The following is a 17,764-nucleotide window of genomic DNA, read 5'->3' as shown; positions in this document are numbered from 1 at the left end:
CTCTATCTCTGTCAAATAAATGAATAAAATCTTTAAATATATATATGTAAATGAGATTAATTTACTTACTAAACAGATTTTCAGACTGATTCACAAAGTGAAACCTAACTCTATGCTACATACTATCAATATCCTTAAGGGGTTTAAGGAAAGTTAAAAATAAAGAGACAAAGTTTTATCCGGCAAATATAAATAATAAAAATTCAGGGTTCCCTGGAATCCTTTCAACCCTGCCAGCATGGCTCAGGCTGAGTCTGACAAAGCTGCTTAGGATGCTGAGACCTCAAGACGGAGCCAGCAGATGATGAGATGCCATTCACCTACAGCCACTAAGAGCAAGCAACTGTGGGCGACACAAACACAGAGCAGCTTAGGATGCTGAAACCTCAAGACGGAGCCAGCAGATGATGAGATGCCATTCACCTACAGCCACTAAGAGCAAGCAACTGTGGGCGACACAAACACAGAGCAGCCTGGGCTGCTGGATCTCAAAGTCAGACCAAGCAGGATGCCTGGAATCAGCTGAAAGGGTCTTCCAGGGAAGATGCATTGAAAGCTTACATCAACAAAGTAGAAGATCTGAAGAAAAAGTATGGGGCACAGGGGTGGCTCAGGTCTGATCTCCAGGTCCTGGGATTGAGCCTCGCAGCAGGCTCCCTGCTCAACATGCTCATGCTCCCTATCGCGCACATGCGCGCGCGTGCTCTCAAATGAATAAATAAAATCTTTAAAAGAATGAGAGAAAGGAAGGAAGGAAGAAAGAGGGAATGAGGAAAAGAAAGGGAGGAAGGAAGGAAGGCAGGCGCCTGGGTGGCTCAAACCAAATTAAATACTCTGTCCACTTAATTTGGGGTTAAGCCTCTGCCTTCAGCTCGGGTCCAGGGATGGAGCCCCGCATCGGGTTCTCTGCTCAGCAGGGAGCCTGCTTCCCCCTCTCTCTCTGCCTGCCTCTCTGCCTGCTTGTGATCTCTCTCTCTGTCAAACAAATAAAATAAAATATTTTTTTAAAAAGAAAGAAAGAAAAAAAGAAAGGGAGAGTATGGAATATAAGGGACTGGATTTGGCTGCTAGTAGTTCATTTCATCTAAATTGCTATAATGTCTTGTTTTCTAATACTGTGGATGACATGAAATAATGAAAATAACCTGTTAACCAAGGTCCTGAAGACCGTAAAGGATAAATCTCTAAGAGTAGGAACTGAAATGGTTGCTGGCCTTTGCTGAGTAGTTTTTATCTGTAGATCAAAAGTGCATTTGTTGTTTAGTGATCTGTAAGCTGTGATTATTATTGTTTATTTTGATGTGCAAACTGTCTAAGATTTTACCACTGGCCACCCCTTCAAGCTGGTTTCTCTGTCTTTTCCACATGTCTCCATTAATTGAGTATTGCTTTCTGGTATAAAAAAAATTTAAAAAGAAAAAAATGTGCATTTGTTACTTTAAATACATACATATATACATACATAAATGCAGAGTTGACATCTTATAAATCATCACAAAATGCATTAAATGAAACAAGGAAAGACATGTTGAAATAATAAAGGTCATAATTCATAACAAAGATAATATTCTTAAATAGCCATGAATATAACCACCACATTTATAAAACAGAAACTCCAGGAAATACCAGGAGAAACAGTAAAAAACAAGATAATATTATAAAACTTCAATGTATTATTCCCAGATCAAGAAACTCAAGTGGAAAAAAAACAAGGAAGGATATAAGATACTTCTTACATCACAAATAAAGTTGATCTTGTGAATCTATATTGAATTTTACCAATAATAATTTATATACCTTCTTCTCACAGGCATATGGAATATTCACATAAATTGAGCATATATTATATCATATAGAAATCCTCATTTTCATAATAGAGAAATAATTCAAATAGCATTTTCTAATCAGAACATGATATTAATAGAAAATAACAAGAAAATATCTAAAGTGTCTCTTCCAGGTTTAATGCAAAACTTTCTACTGAACAACTCTTTAGTAAAAGGAAAATGCTAAATTAAATTTCAGAATTTCTTTTAAAAATAATGATAATAAAAACAGAATGTATGGGATATAATTAAAACTGTGATTCAAGAAATTCATAACTTATCAATTAAAATGAAATAGTAAAAATAAATGAATAAAAATCCCACCTGAAATCCTAGGAAAAAACAAACACCCAACATTGTAAAGCACAAGAAAGGAAATGGTAAAAATAAAGCAGAAAGTAATCATTAGCAAAATATTAGAATTAATAAGTTAAAATGCTTGTTCTTGGGGGTAGAAATCACTTGGTAACTTATTCATGGATGAAAAAGATTAAGGAAAAGCATAAATATACATAATAAGAAATAATCACTAAAAGAAAAGAAATTAAAACACTGACGAGACTATTTTATACAACTCTATGCAAATAATATAAAGATGAAATCATAATTTCCTGGTAAGTTTAATTGATCAAAACTGAGACCATTAAATAGAGGTGACTTAAGTAGACTAATTTCCATAGGAAAAAGAAAAAAGAAAAATTATCCAAATCCTACCCCCTTAAAAAGGCAACAGGCCCAGATGGCTTCACAAGAGAATTCCACTAAACCTTCAAACACCAGATGATTCTAATTATGCTTAAATTATTCCAGAACACAGAAAAAGAAAGCATACTTCCCAACTTTTTTTTTTTATAAAGCAAGTAGAACACTGCTAATTAAACTAATGAAGATGATACCAGAAAAGCACAGTTAAATCCCTCACGGCCTCGAACATGAGATTGTACTTTCCCAGCCCCAAAGCTTGGGGAAGGAGAAGCATGGAGAGCTCTAAGGTCAGCTGTCCACCAGCACCAGGTATCTACACTGCCGTTGCTTGTCCTGCTGGGGGGAGACCTGAGCCAGCTTTCAGTTGCTGCAGGCACAGGGCCTGGCATTGCAAATCGCAAAGGAAATGAAGAGAACTGTTTTTATTTTAGCCTTCTACAACCAGGGCTGAGCTGCCTCCTGCCCCAGGCCAGATCTACCACCCAACGTGAGCTCCAAACAGCTACCTTTCCCCATCCCTCGACTCAGGGTTTGCTCACAGTTTCCTCTGTTTTTCTCTCCCTTGTTCTTGGGTGGGGAGTGGAAGGGGTTGGGGGGCCGGGGTGTGCAGATATGGGAAACAGGAGGGGAAGAGCCAGTAGTCCTACTAGGTCCACCTCTTGGGTGGAAACAGAACTTCAGCAGAGAAAGGAAATTTGACTAGTTTGACTAAAACTCAGAGTTCTTGAAAGGAGTGGTGGAATGTAAAGTTAGAAAGTTTTTTTCAAAATGAGGAAGGTGGTGAATGACTTGATTTGGGGTTTAAACTAGATTTGGTAGATCCCTGAACGTTTTCCAGCAAAGGAAGTCTTTCATTAATATTGTGTGATAGGAAGATCAATCTAATGATAATCATTTAGACGGATGTCACAGTTCTAGAGTCCCTTCCTAGTCTTAAGTACCAGCTTCAAGCCAATAGCATCCGCATCTCGGAGAACTTGTTACAATGCAAACTCCCAGACATATGGATCAGAATCTGCCTTTTCCTAAAATCTTCAGGAAATTTATGTGTACGTTAAAGTATGAGAAGCCGTGTCCTAGACATCATAAAACACCACCTGAGAAAAGAAAGCGTAGGAGCAAGAGAAATTGTACCTCAGAAAAATGGTTAAGATCAGAGAAGACAATCGGGTTTCAAGATTGGGTCAAGTTGAGTATGTGAATCCTGGCCCCAAGTGCAAATTCATAATGACTTTGACTGCAGCGAATGGCTCACAGCTGTATCTCTGCTTCTTTCCAAAATAATTGAAATTGTTAAATCACAGTAATATTTCAATTTGGAAAAAAATCAATAGAAATCCTGCTATTATTCCTTTAACTCTCGAAGATTTTACATGGCTTGTGTTTTTAATGAAGCCATCCATCTGATTTTCCATTTTCTCTCTTACATTCTGGTAGATTTAGAGTCTTCCCCCAAAGTTCCCTTTGTCACTAACCTGGGCATTTTTCCAAGCCCAAAGATAGTAGTGAAAATTATAGGCTCTTCCTACATACTTTTCTTTTTTAAGCAACTAGAACTGGGTTCCATATTAGCAAGCTTCAATCTTTCCCTATTTGTAGAGTTTTTTTTAAAAACATCGCCTTTTTTTAAGTACCTCCACAGTCCTGATCAAAACACAAAACCTTCAAAAGGAGCTAAGTTCAATAGTGTGCAATTAAGGGTGTTGGTTTATATGGTTTCTATAATTTCTAACTGAATATGCATGCAGTTTTATAAATATCATAATAGAATTACAGAGATGTGAAAGCATCTTATACATTCAAGAGCTGAAAAAGCTACTCATTAATACAGAATGCTGTCGATTTGGTTTATATGATATAAATAATACAGAAGTAACAATCTAGAAATAGAAATAATAATCAAAATGAAAGCTGAGTCCCTCTGGGTAACACAAATGTACCCTCAGAATGTTTACCTCCATGCTAAAGTCAAAATGAAGAAAATTTAGTTGACCTCACAACATCCTGGTTCACTCTCAGCAACGACAGAAAACTTACCTACAAACATGTTTAATAATTAAATATAAGATTATAAAATGAATAGTAATAGAAAAAAACAGTTTTTAGAAGTATCTCAGTATTTTTAATGCCCTTCAGAAGACAGAAAAAATTCTTGCAACCTAATAATCTTTATGTTATGATAATTATATATTCTCTTCCTTTGGAATCTGAATCTTGCTCTTAAAATGTCTACCTTTTTTTTTTTAATTCAGTGTAGAAAGCTATGAAAGGTGATTTCTTCCCTAAAACCAAAACCACAATTAAAAGCTTCTTATGTATTCTTCCAGAATGTTTTTCTATGAGTATACTAGTGTCTACATAAAATGTCTATTTTTTCTCTGAAACTCACTATCACTTTCATATTCTCCTTAAGCCTCCCATATCTGCACCTCTTTTTTTCTCATTTTGTGTTCATGACCTACAACAAATAAATTTTCATTTATCTCTCTGATTAAAAACTTAATTGCCAAAATTGCCAGTTTCAAAAAACTCAAAAATAGGTGCATAGAGAGAGTTCAAAAACTCTGTCGGTCTCTGTAATTCTTCTACCTAATTAATTTTGTCACTTGTCTATACAAAGTAGTATACATGAGGATACACGATCATTTCTCCCTGAGAAACTGATGGGCACAAACTCCTTCTTTATCCCTTATTACTGAATTTTTCTCAAAAGCGTACATGTGCACTTTCTGTTGGGATTATACTGCTTTAGAGCAATTATGAAGACTCTACATGGACTAGCTCACTTTCCCTTACACTCATTGCTCAGACTTTACATTGCTTTTGGACTATGTTAATGTCTTTCCTTTACAAAATTGTTTGCTTTAAGATATTAAAGAGATAGACACTATCCATTCAAACATTTGTTATTAGAACGTCAATACTCTTACAGAATGATTATGACTTATATAGGAGAGGATTTTGAAATTACAGTTAAACAGTTGTTACCAGAATAGACTTTACTCCTAAATTATGCAAAATAATTAACTTTGTCATTTAAAAATCTCAGTGGATTCCAGAAGTTTTAATTGGTCAAGGCAAAGAAAAAGATAAATGAGGAGTCCTGGGAATTGCCTGTAGGGAAATTAATTTTCAATTAAACAGAAAGCAAAAGAAATGCTTTTGAAATCCAGTTGGGTGAATAGGGGAAAATATTCAAAGTGTACATTTATGCTGATGTATGCTATGATTTTAGAGAATGAGCCAGTTATGAGAGGGTCATTTTTTATGGTCAGTGATATAGATATTTCATAAATAAATAACTTCATCAGTCTCAATGGAATTGATCTAAATAGGATTCACTCTCACTCTCTCTCTTATCCCAAATGAAGTATTAATCTCTACAACTCTGTGCTTATCATGAAATGTGCGCGGAGGTATACCCATATTCAAGCAACTTAAAACTTTCCCTTCAAGTTTAATTTCCTTGGTTCACTTTAAAGATTTTTGTTTCTGCAAAGAAAATTATGGTGGTAATCATATTTATTTGGTTGATTCTTGTTCATGAATCATACAAAATTGCCTTATGAAAATTACCTGAGGCGTAGCACTTTCTGAGGGAAAATAAACATGCCTCTTTTCAATTGTGCCCTATTTGTTTTTTTAGGGCAGAATGAAACTTGAAAAAAAAATTAATTCTAACAAATGTCATATCTCTTCACTCTTCTTTTTAGCATATTAACACAGTTATATTAAAATAAATTGCATTTCAAAATCTTAAAATCAGATAATCTGCTTATTATTTAAACTATTCCATACAACAGAAAAAGATAGAAAGTTCCTCCAAATTATTTTATGAAGATATGGTAATCCAAACTTTAAAATTCTGATAAAATAGTTTTCAAATGTATAGATCAATGTCTCATAAATATGGATGCAAAATTTTAAATGAAGCAATAATGAGTCAACTCAGCAGTATGTTAAAAGACTAATAGGATGGTAAAGTAGAATTTCTATTAGAAATAAAAGTACTGCTCATAAACCAATAAAAACAAAAAAGCATATGGCCTTCAGATTATCAATAATTAAAAAAAATAATAGTGCTGGCAGTGCTGGCAAGGATGAAGGGAAATAGATTTTATTTACATCAAAGCTGAGAGTTTAAATTACACAAACATTTTAGGAAGAAATAATAAGTTACCTATTAAAATTAAAACTTCATATATTTTTGAACCAGAAATCCTATTTTTTTTTAAGATTTTATTTATTTATTTGACAGACAGAGATCACAAGCACGCAGAGAGGCAGGCAGAGAGAGAGAGAGGAAGGGAAGCAGGCTCTCCACCGAGCAGAGAACCTGACACGGGGCTCTATCCCAGGACGCCGGGACCACGACTCGAGGCGAAGGCAGAGGCCCCAACCCACTGAGCCACCCAGGCGCCCCCAGAAATCCTATTTTTAAAGCAGATGACCAAAAAAAAGCATCATTGTAGTGGTATTTCTATAATGATGTTTATTGTGGTGGTATTTATAGTGATACAAATGAAAACTGAACAATCAACCCTCTAACACCACCCTAGTCAGAACAGCCACCAGCCCCCAGCTGTAAACATCTGTTGGAAACTGAGAAATACCAGCACTTCCTAAAGCTTAAATATGCCGGCACATTATATCTTTAAAAAAATTCAAACATTTTTGGTGGCTCAGTCATTAGGCGTTTGCCTTTGGCTCAGGTCACGATCCCAGGGTCCTGGGATCAAGTCCCACCGCAAGCTCCAGGCTCAGCAGGGAGCCTGCTTCTCCCTTCCCCACCATCGTGCTTTCTCACTCTCTTTCTCTCTCAAATAAATAAATAAAATCTAAAAAAAAAAAAAAATTCAGATATTTTACCTGAAAATCTTACATCCCACTAAATCCAATATCCTACTAATGAATCACTTTTTTTTAATGAATCACTTTTTTTTTAATGAATCACTTTTGACAAATGATTTGTTGTCACGAAGAGCCTAGCTGCTAATGGATATGGCATCATAATATTTATTTGACAAAAATAATACTAATAGTAGAATTAAACTGATTTACAAAACAAAGTATTTTTACATATAGAGCAAGAAATATATACCACTACTCCACAGATATTTACTAAGTGCCTCCTACTTTTCAGGTAGGTACTCTGCTATCTTCTGAGCATGTTGCAAAACAGATTTGATGCTGGCTTTCAAGGAGTTCATGATCGTGAGCAAGACCAACATCAATCAAATAAACAAACACGTGAGTGTGTACACAATTAGAAATTGTGGACTGGATGCTATGAAATAGAATAATGAGGAGGGGTTTCATTTTATAGATTAGGTTGTCAGTAATGGCCTCTCTGGGAATATGGCATTTTGTCTATTAGGGTTGAGAAGTTAGCCTTACAAAAGTAGGGAACAAGTCCTCCAGGCAAGTCAAGTAGTCTGTGATTTATTTATGAGGCTGGCTTATTTTTTTAAATGAATCACAATGTCTCACTGGTACTTCATTACTGCTCAATATTTATTTACTGAATCCAACCATGGATGCATGCTATTCCATCCCTCTTGGCAAAGGGCTATGTGTTGAATTTTGGTATAATGGGGCACGTAAGAAACACGAAAATATTTTGAAAGTGAGTACCACGTATTTGTTTGCCACTAACACACTGATTATAAAAGACCTAAGGCATGTGTATAAAAATTGACATAATTACACAAATATACAATTAACCCTTTATATAGCCATGTTTTTGTGGCTCCCATCTCTTCTTTCCCCATGTCCATAATAGTCCACGGTTCAAAACCTCCCCCTCCCTATCATCTCTAACTATATGGAATGAGTCCCATCTGGAAGAAGGAGTTGTGAGGGCTCGTAGAGGTCTGAATTAGAAAGAGTGAGGATACTCTGAAGTTTGAAAAGTATTCCCCAGTTCGAGGGAGCATATCCTTCCTCCCCCTCTCTATTTAAGAATAAATAAGGTGTTACATGATCACTATCAGGTAACTCAGTTCAATGAGTAGAGCATTCATTGTGTACCTCCTACATGCTTAACCCTGTATCCAGCTCTGTGGGGGGAATCCCAAAGCATATTTATTCTCAGCTCACTACAAGCCATGTTCTGTGGCTCTTTGGAACCTGGCCTTCTAGTTGCATAATTCCACGTTTTACCTTTCCTCTCAGACCTGCTGTTAACTGAGCTCTTTTGAACATGCCTTCCTCTTAAATCTATTTTCTCCCTTAACCAAGTCCTGGACTCTTTGCTTTTCTGGCTTATCTTTCTCTCCTCACCCTATAGCTTTCCCCAAAGTTTCATAATTGGTCATTTAATGGGGCCATCTCAAACCCACTTGGAATTTCTACCATCAAGTTCAGATGGGTCCCAATTCTATATTTCTGCCCCAGATCTCTCTGCATAGTCCACATTCTGATCTCCTACACCCTCCTGACATGATATGGATGACTTACAGACAGCTCATGATAAAACCAGACTCTCAAATGGCCCCAGAATTGTTCTTCTTCCATTTCCTGTATTCACAATGACTCCTTAAACAATTCAAGAGTCTGGAAGTGACCCTAGTCTCTTCTCTCCTTTTCACCTTCCATATCTAATTGATCACTAGATCCCAACAGTTTTGCCCTCTTAATATCCCTCCATTCTTCTCTTTCTTTCCTTGGTGAGGCTCTTAGATCTGGCATGGAGAAATTCAATAGCAATTATTTAACTAGTCTCTGCCTTCCCTTTCCCTCTCTCCACAAATCATTCAATGTACTCTCCATAGTTCCATCAAACAGCTGTATTAGAATATCAAAGTACAGCATCAAGTTAAATGTAGTGTTTAATGACAATAGTAAGAGGTTAAGAAATTCAGGAATGAGAAAAATATATCCATTTTCCTTCCCATGGACTCCCTCTGAAAGCCTTAGGTTTCTAAGAAACAATGTCACCTGAAATATCTCCCTTGAGAACGATCCAGAAATTTTAGCCAAGAAATTCCCATCACTGGGATTGCCTATTTGTAAGGGCAAACAAAGTAGAGAAGAGGACAGCATATCCAGTGATTTACAGGAAATTATACAAGTATGTTTCAGGACCAGTTTCCCCACTAGAGCCCTAATTTAGGTCCTGATAAAAATGAGACAGAAAACAGGAAAATTGGAATAGTGACAAAGAATGGCAAGAATAATTTCCATTCTCTAGGAAGAGAAATCAGAATTCCACACACCCAGATACAGGGTTTTTCCCAAAGACGCCCTTCAGATAATTTACAAAAACTCTGTGCTTGTCCTGCTGGTATCACCTCCCACTCCATTTCATTCAGGAAATTTCCATTAAACATCACTTCTATGTCCTATTGTGAGCACTGGAGGGTATGAAAGAGAATGTAACCCCCTGTCCTCAGGGGCTTACTTTCTAATTGCAGAGATAACACACGCGAACATCCATGAAAATATACTAAATGAGAAGCTGTAAATATAAATGGTAACAGGAAGTAGGCAAGTGCAGTAAGATGGACAGAGAAGACGCTGGAGTAGGCAGGGTCCACAAGCAAGTCCAGGTGAAAGTGAAATGGGATCTATTGTGGCCAAAAGATTTTGTGATATACACACATTTGTGTGTGCAGCGTGTTAGAAGTAGCCCCACCCCAGAAGGTGATAATATAGGCCAGAAAAAGGTGCATATAAAATGTACTTAAAAGCAAATCTGGGGCACCTGGGTGACTCAATTGGTTAAGCGTCAGTTCTTGATTTTGGCTTAGGTCATGATTTCAGGGTCATGAGATCGAGCCCCATGTTGAGCACAGAGCCTACTTAAGATTCTCTCTTTCACTCTGCCCCTCCCCTGCTCTTTCTCTCTCTGTCTTTTCTCTCTCTCTCTCTCTCAAAAAAATCAAATCTTGGTGAGGGGCTTGTAAGACATTTAAATTTTAAGTATCCTGAAAACTTCTCAACCACAAAGACAAACAGTTTGGTCAAATTCTCTGCCTAAGGACTGATGAGTCACATGGAATCATTTCTTCTGTTCTTTGGGAATCAGTCAGGGAATGGCGGGTTTCACTGCAAATATCTGAGGATTTTCCACACCCATAAAGCCCTCCAGCTACAGCTCAGCATTTTGTACAGCTACACCTCGAATCTTAAAAAAAGTAAAACACTGCCCTCTAGTGTCCAATGTTCAAAACTGAAAATTAAGCACTCTCCTTCATGTTATTCGAGAGCAGCCAAGGCCTAGGCCGAGCACAGTATCCAGTATTCAGGTTTTAAGAGGGTTTGCAATTAAAAGGACTAGGGCAGCTTGATATGATACAAGTAAATCCTCCAAGAAATGAAATTCAGAATCAGACCAGATTATCTAATTAGGTAATTAGAGCCTAATAATCTAATTACCATCATGACTCTGCATATATGCAAATTTTTCCTCTAAGGCATTCAACCTATGACTTAAAATGCAGAAGTCTTAGGGCACCTGGGTGGCTCAGATGGTTAAGTATCTGCCTTTGGCTTAGGTCATTATCCAGATCCTGGACTGAGCCCCATGTCAGGCTCCCAGCTCAGAATTTGCCTCTCCCCTCGATTGTGCTCTGTCTCATTCTCCTTCTCTCAAGTGAATAAATAAAAAATTTTTTTTTTAAATCCAGAAATCTTGATTTCTGGTGAGATCCTTACCATCTTAAAAAAGCACGTTTATTGGGGCACCTGAGTGGCTCAGTGGGTTGAAGTCTCTGCCTTCGGCTTGGGTTTGGTGATCCCAGGGTCCTGGAATCGAGCCCCACATCAGGCTCTCTGCTCTGCGGGGCACCTGTTTCCTCCTCTCTCTCTCTCTGCCTATTTGTGATCTCTGTCGTCAAATAAATAAATAAAATCTTTTTTTTTTAAAGATTTTATTTATTTATTTGACAGATAGAGATCACAAGTAGGCAGAGAGGCAGGCAGAGAGAGAGAGAGAGGAGGGAGCAGGCTCCCCGCCGAGCAGAGAGCCCGATGCGGGACTCGATCCCAGGACCCTGAGATCATGACCCGAGCCGAAGGCAGTGGCCCAAACCACTGAGCCACCCAGGCGCCCCATAAATAAAATCTTTTTTTAAAAAAAAAAAAGCACGTTCATTTAGACTAACTGTTCAGCAGGAAGTTTATCAGAATCTACCTCTTCTTGACCGCAGCCTCATGTGTTCTTTTCCTGCTCCAAATTCCAAGAAGACTCAATTTTGCATTTGTTCAGGTCTTGTTTCCTGTTGGTGAGCATTATTTTTAGTCCCTTTGTGGCCTCCGGGATGGGTATGGTATTTAAAGTGTGTCTGATAAATGTTTGAATGCATGCACGAATGAATAAATGGTAAGTGAATAATGAATGGACAGATGGATATGTGATAGGTGGTGAAATAATCACCCATACTTAAAGCAGAGGGGAAAAAAATACTATTCATTGTGCAAATACAAATACACCCTCAGTGCTCACCACACTGGCTCAGAGACTGCAGCACACAACTAATAAAATGTATCTATCAATCAGGAAGGCAAGAATGGCTCCAAATCAAGCCTGGGAGCACTACTGGACTCTGTTGACATCAGAAATGGACACTTTGGCTCTGCTGCTCCTGGTGTAGGCCCTGTAAGGATTACACAGATGCTAGAGCATAACAGCAGGAGAGAAGAAAACTTGAGAAAGTTGGAGCAGGTTCCTCACCCCACTACCCTCAGGAAATGGTCTTCAGTGGACCATAGAACTAAACACACAAGTCACTGCTCCATTGGAGCTGGGTAGAAACGTCCTAAACAATGGTTCCTATAGGTACCGCAGAGTTATCAATCCTTGAGTCTGGTTCAGTCACTTTGATTTAGGTGCCCTGTGAGTGCTGGCTGGGAATGGTCAGTGATGTGGTGGTGGAGATGTAAAAACACAGTGATATTAGATGCCCGCCTGGTTCAGACTCTTTCAATGCTCCCCGCTTGGAACTGTGAATGTATGTAGTAGGTATTTATAGTTGCTGAGAGACTTCTCCAGACAAGCTCCCACTTCTCCCCTTCAGGGTGAGCTGCTCGAAGTTCTCTGCTCCTCATTCCTATTCCTCTAAGCAGTATACCTCGACTCCTTTGTTTTCAAGAGCTCTTTTATAGGTACCTTGACTCAGTCATAGCAGGATAGACTTTGGACAAATATTTGTATCTACTTCTGCCTTCCAGGACCACAAGAGTGAATAAGAAACTTACCATGGTGCTCTGTTTGGGCACCCTGACAATTAGATGGTAGGCCCACCTTCTGGCCAGGCTTCCATTTCCCTAGAGAATAGAAGGGGAAGGGGTAGGAAATACGAGGCAAAAATAGAGAAACTAAGGGAAAGTGACCTACACAAACAACACCTACAAAACCAGCAACACACAAGCATGTGTGGGGTTCTAACTGCCCAACTCTCCTCTAAGGCTGTTTGAGACTGGCACCATTTTCTAACTATGTACTAATTCCCTGATCTTTTTATACCATAGTGCTCAGGACTCTTCCTTAAAGTACTCCAGTGGTCTCCTCAGTGAAGACCAGGACCTTTTTTCTCAGTGCTTATTCTCTTTGGCCTTTTTCAACTTATGACATTTCTGATATTTTTGATTACCCATTCCTTCCGATTTTCCTCCTAAGATTATCATTATTTAGTGGGAATCCAAGCCACTTCCATTTTTTTTTTTTTAAGAATCCAAACATTTTGGTATGTTTTAAGTGTGTACTATTACTAAATTAAAATTTCAATACCTACTCACAAAACATAGTGATGTGATTTCACTTAGAGAGCATGTCAAAAATCTAAACTTGAAGTTACGTGTGACTGTGGGGGCCCATGGTGGTAGGACAGTGACGGGCTTTTCCTGCCTCTACACCTGGCTTCTACAACTCTTTCATTAACTGCACTTCCTCTTCTTGCTGTAAGATTCAGTCTTCAGTGCCAATACCTCTCCATTTACTTTTGGCCTCCTGAACGGGGCCTCCTAAGGCCAATTGTCATTTTATACTAATGACTTCCCACCTGATTTCCCAAACCTACTCCAAGTCTGCTACCAACACCTTCAGCGTCCTGCAAAACATCTAAATCTTCCCATCTGCAAACTGAACACATCACCATCTCTCTGGGTAGCAAACTAGCTTTCCTCTTTCTCCTGTCTTAAATCTCCCTTCAGCAGAAGCTGAGGGCTCCATAAAGGCTAGCTGCAGAGTAGGTGCCCAACCTAGCTGAGCTTTCCAAGCTGGGCATGATGGTCTGATACTGAGGTTAATCTGAAGGCGTTTGGCAGGTAAACAAAGCTAGTTATAATGTGACGGATAATAATCTGTTATGCCATTCTAGCACAAGAAAGTAAGGGGCAGACCCTGAGCTTTACAGAGAAACCGGGGTATACGTTATGGGTGGAAAGGAAATTTTTAAGGTTGTTCAAAGAGTTTAGACATTTCTTCATGCCATAGATCTAAGTCTTATTCTTTAGTTACATGCATATCATAGTAATAAGATGAAAAATATAATTTTTAAGTTATGTTTAACTTTTATTTATTCTTCTATAAATTATTCACTTTGTGGATTTTTGTAGGCAATTTTTAATCCCGGTATTATAATGATCTGTCAGGGATCTCCTTATGTTCTAAGATCATACACAGCACCATATGCAATCTGTCCTACTATACATGGAATCAACCAGTATCGATCCATGGTATTGTTGGCATTGATCCAACCAGTCGATAGCTTTTCTTAAGCAAGTTATTACAGCCACATGAGTGTTCTCATGAAAGACATGCCATGCATATTACAAGGAAGGAAATTATGATAATTTGGCAACTCCCCTGTGAAAAGCCCTCCTTAGTTTAGACATTGTATTGCTTGCATTCTGAGGTTTGTATTTAATAGAAAAATGTGCTCCTTAAAGTCTTAGTGAGTACCCCAAAGGAAGTAAGATAATCATGATTAGACAGCACCATTGGACCACAATTTATGTCCTAAGAAAAGTAATGAGACTGGTCAGAACTTCCCCATTTTAGAAGAGTCACCCGGTCTTAGAAACCCAGCTATAGGAAGTAGACATTCTTTGTAATCTGCCGCAAAAGATAGAGTGTGCTAAACCACCGATGAAATGAGAATCCGGACTGTTTAGATAACTGGTGACTCCTACCTTCACACAGGAGACAGAAGCAGTTCGTGAAATGTCTGAGTGGACACAGTGTTGCATTTTGGAGGTAAAGGACGACTGAAACCCTTGGTAAAGTCTCTATCAGTGGACAGGAATTTCTTTTCCATTGTAATAAAACAGACCTGAGCCAGAGAAAAGAGTCAACCCAAATTTGGGCATTTCCTAGGGCACCAGGATGGATGTTCTGTAGCCATGGAGGGCTACGTCATCATCATCAGTTGCTGTATAATTAAAAGCACAACAAACTTTAAGTATGAGCAAGATGTAATTATGAAGGAGACCTTTCTCTTATATATGACAAATTAGTACATTCTATTTCAACATTAAAGATAATTTATTTTTAAACTCTCCATGTTTTCATGCTCTGCATAAATCTTCCTATAGTACAGAATTTTAAAAAATAAAGCATTGATTCTATTTACAAAGCAAATATATTACTATATTAAACATATTTAATCTGCAGGAATATGAACTGAATGGAAATCAAATTTCACTCTAATTTTTTAAAAGATTTTATTTATTTATATGAGAGAGATATATCACAAACAGGGGGGAAGGATAGAGGAAGAAGCCGACTCCCCGCTGAGTAGGGAGCCCGATATGGGGATCGAGGATTGATCCCAGGATCCGGATTCATGACCTGAGCCTGATCATGACACTTAACCACTTAACCATCTGAGCCACTCAGGTGCCCCTCAAATTTCACTTTTAGACCACAGATATTTTTCCAAGAGAATTATCAGGATTACGGAGAGGGTTAAGAGACTGGATTTTTCCAGAAGACAGTGTTCTCTTCTAACAAAATTTCTATCAAGGAATTTTTGTTTTGTTTTTATTCTAACCTTAGCAAATTTGTAACTCAGTTTCCATCACAAATCAGAGGGAAGCTTTGGTGGATTTGCCCTGTAAGAAGAAAACTGGTAGAGAGATAATAGTATTATATAATACATAATTCAACATTTTCCAGGAAAATTCTGTAAATTTATTCTCATCTGTATTATCTATTATCAGCTCTAATAAGTTTTTTACTCTTCTATTTTTTTCTATTCTTAATAGAACCTATTCCTCTAAACATGCCCAAATCTCCACCAGGCAAGCCAGCTTAAGGTATCTTGACACTATCTTAAGTTGCCTTGTTATCCTCATTGCTCTCATCACAGGCAAACTTTTGCAAGGATACTGACACTTCGCATGTCCTTCCTGATTTCTAGTTTCCTTAATCCCTGGTCTCCACTCTTACAGCTCCTATGAAATTTGTGCAGAGCTCGACAACTTTTTCTCTTCCTTCATTTCTCAATATTTGACCCTGCTAATGTCCTCCTTTTCCTTCACCCACACCCCCCTCCCGCTTTTTTTGGCAGTTTTATTCTGGCCTATCCCCTACATCTTTCCGACAGCAACCCAAATGTCCATCAATGGATGAATGGATAAACAAAATACGGCATATATCCGCAGTGGAAATTACTAAGCCTTAGAAAGTAAGGAAATTCTGGCACATGCTACAACATGGATAAATTCTGAGGACATTACACTAAGTAAAATAAGCCAGTCACAGAAAGACAAGCATTGTATGATTCCACTTATATGAGCTACCTTAGATAGTTAAACTCATAAAGCCAAAAAATAGTGATGGTTGCTAGAGGCTGGAGGAAAGGAGAACTGGGGAGTTCTGAGATATAGAATCTCAGTTTTGCAAAAGAAAAAGAGTTCTGGCGATGGATGGTGGTGATAGCTGTACAACAATGTGAATGTACTTAACAACACTGACCTGTACACTTAAAAATAGTTAAGATGCTAAATTTTATGCTATGTGTATTTTACCACAATAAAACCAATGGGGGGAAATTATTCTGGTGCCATACTATTCATCCTAGCACAAGTGTGTATCTTTCCTTCCCAATGCAATGTTTTCTCATAATACTACAAAGTACTCATCTTCTCAAACACCCATTCACGCTGCATAATCCTGGTTATTTCAAATATAATCATTCCAGTGGTAGACATAGATGCAGTTAATTCCATCTGGTACAGACTGAAGGACGGCTTACCAAACCTTCAGATAACAAAAGAAAAGCAGCAGAATCCTAAATAACCTAGCTGGTGATCACTTGCCCACCTGGTGTTTATATTTACTCACCTCACTGACCAGCCATCTGTCTTTTGTTTAATGAACCTCAGCCTTGTTAATCCACCTAGCAGTAAATATGTTCACAGCCGGCTATCACAAAAAGGTGCCCCAGCTTTAACAAGGCAGTTTGCATTTGTATGAAGAAGTAGGAGTCCAGACCTATGCTTTTAAGCCACTCTATGTGAAACTTAAAGACACTTTTAAAAATAAAATTTATATTCTCAGAAATATATTAATATTAATTACAATTTTATTACATAGATTTGAGAATCACTAAACCTTTTTATTTTTTAAATTTTTTTTTTAATTTATTATTTGACAGAGAGAGACCCAGTGAAAGAGAGAACACAAGCAGGGGGAGTGGGAGAGGGAGAAGCAGGCTTCCCGCTGAGCAGGGAGACAGATGCCAGGCTTGATCTGAGTACCCTGGGATCGTGACCTGAGCTGAAGGCAGACACTTAACGAGTGAGCCACCCAGGTGCCCCTTACTAAACCCTTTTAAAGAAAAATCTGAGTCATTAAGATTGAACTTCATAAGGCTGAAAATGTGTATGTCAAATTTAGAAAGCAAACAGCAACAATGAACAGCAAATTTGACTCTTAAAAGAAAAAGTGTATGGGTGGGCAATTTGCAAAGTCAACTTGAGAGATTCTTTGAGAACTACAAGAATAGAGAATGTGGTTGAAGATAATAAAGAAGTTAAGAGCCTTGCTAGACTGTGGTACATTCATACTTGGATACTACTTAGCAATTAAAGGGAATAAACTGTTAATACCTACAACAATTCAGATGGATTTCAAGGGCATTACGATAAGTGAAATAAACCAATCTCCAAAAGTCCCATACTATGTGATTCCACTTATATAATAACCTCAAATTACAAAATTATATGTGTTGAGAACTGCTTAGTGGTTTCCAAGGGCTAGGGATAGTAAAGGGTCAGGGGCATGA

At 38.0% G+C, this 17,764-nt stretch overlaps 1 pseudogene; it reads left to right on the top strand.

Annotated features, from left to right (window-relative positions):
- Positions 1-238: 238 nt before the first annotated feature.
- LOC123950417 lies at positions 239-15,867 on the top strand (annotated as a pseudogene).
- Positions 15,868-17,764: the final 1,897 nt, after the last annotated feature.

The sequence above is a fragment of the Meles meles genome, chromosome 9 (assembly GCF_922984935.1).
Source record: "Meles meles chromosome 9, mMelMel3.1 paternal haplotype, whole genome shotgun sequence".
In the NCBI taxonomy this organism is placed as follows: Eukaryota; Metazoa; Chordata; class Mammalia; order Carnivora; family Mustelidae; genus Meles; species Meles meles.
This window is presented reverse-complemented; position numbering and strand designations above follow the sequence as displayed.